Source organism: Cricetulus griseus, chromosome 8, assembly GCF_003668045.3.
Source record: "Cricetulus griseus strain 17A/GY chromosome 8, alternate assembly CriGri-PICRH-1.0, whole genome shotgun sequence".
NCBI classification, from domain to species: domain Eukaryota; kingdom Metazoa; phylum Chordata; class Mammalia; order Rodentia; family Cricetidae; genus Cricetulus; species Cricetulus griseus.
In genome coordinates this window covers 53,993,875-53,995,760 of record NC_048601.1, presented here as the reverse complement: position 1 = coordinate 53,995,760, position 1,886 = coordinate 53,993,875, and positions in this window count along the sequence as shown.

The window sequence follows — 1,886 nt, the reverse complement described above, 5'->3', positions numbered from 1 at the left end:
CCTGCCCCATGAACTCTGCCCCTGGCAGTCAAGGCAGCTAGCTTAAAGGGTTAGAAGCTCTTCCCTCGAACCCATCACCAGCATGCTTCAAACAGGAACTCAGCCTGGTTGACTTTTTCATAACCTTTTCCCCCACTCCCACCTTAACCTTGGGTGGTGCTCAAGTCCATCCATTTTACCGTGTGATAGAGGTCAGTGCCAAAATGTAATAAGGAGATAGCCTTGTTCTCCCCACCACATCAGTGGACATGAGTGCGTCTAAGTTATTGACTAGAGTAGTGGGATTCATCGGTCTTCTAAAATGTTATCTGTTTGTTTGTTTGTTTGTTTATGAGCAGGTTGGGGGGAACACATGTGTGGTTCCAGGGATGGAACTCAGATCATCAGGTTAGGTGGCGAGTGACTTCACCAGATGAGCCAACTTTGCCAGAGTTTGGCTTTCTTGAACTAGAATTATGTGTTTGTCTTAGTTAGGGTTTCTATTGCTGTGAAGAGATACCACAGCCACAGCAACTCTTATGAAGAAAAATATTTAACTGGGGCTGGCTTACAGTTTCAGAGGCTCTGTCCATTATCATCATAGTGGGACATGGAAGCATTCAGGCAGACTTGGTGCTGGAGAAGGAGCTGAGAGTTCTACAACTTGATTGGCAGGCAACAGGAAATGAACTGTGCCCCATACTGAGCAGAGCTTGAGCATGTAAGACCTCAAAGCCTGCCCCCACAGTGATACACTTTCTCCAACAAGGCCACACCTACCCCAACAAGGCCACACCTCCTAATAGTGCCACTCCCTGTACAGGCCCATCATTCAAGCACATGAGTCTATGGGGGCCATCACACCACCATAATGTCCTTCCTCTGGTGGTCTTTTCAGTCCTGGCCAATGAGCAAAAAGTGGGAAAAATGTTTCAATTCTTCATTGGAGCCTTCCAGGGCCCCAACCTGGACCCTGGGCTTCAGTTTGTGTGGGCCTGGCACTGGGTGTGGTGAGTTCCCTATCATGCAGGTTTGACCTGGAACTACAGCAGGCAGCCTGGCGAAAATGAGGGATCTGGGAAGGGGAGCACAAAGGGTCACAGAAACAGTAGAAAAGAGAGCTTGGCTGGAGACAACTCTGACTAAGGATGGCAGCCAGACCCAAGCTTCAGGCAAGCTGGTAGACTGACCCTGAAACCAGGTTCTGTTTCAGTCCAAAGATCACACATCTTTTAACTACAGATACCATTGGCGATAGGAGTCCCTCCTGAAATGGAGAGCCCCATGTTGAGGGTGGCCTGTGTCTGACAGCCAGGAGCCCCAAATGATTGGAGCAGTCCAGGGACAAACAAGTCTCCTCTGCCACCATCTGACAGTCAGGTGCCTTCTTACTTTTCAACTAGCAGGTGAAAGAAAACACACATGCACAGGCACACATGCATGCGTGCACACACAGATCCTGACTTGTGCAAACCCACACAAGAACCCTGGAATGCAGCAGGTTATGTTGGGCATACCTCCAGAGAAGATTGAACAGTTCTGGACTTTTGATCTTGTTCCAAGTCCCCAGTATCCTTGAACAAGCTCAAACTGCTGGCAGTGCACCAACCACAGAAACAGAAATGCTTCAGGGAGGCTCCCACCTTTCCAGATTCCTTTGAAACATGGAGAGATGGGGAGAGGGGTGAGGGCATCCCTCAGGTTTTGGTAGGCTCTTTCCTCTTTTGAGTTTGATAGCGCTTCCCTGATTGGCCCCATTTTATATCATATTTGCATACATGCACATTCAGCCAATCAGAGTTCACCTGGCATATATATATATATATACATATATATATATATACATATATATATATATATATATATGCGTTACCAAGCTCAGAGTTTCCTTGCGGCATGTTTTGAAG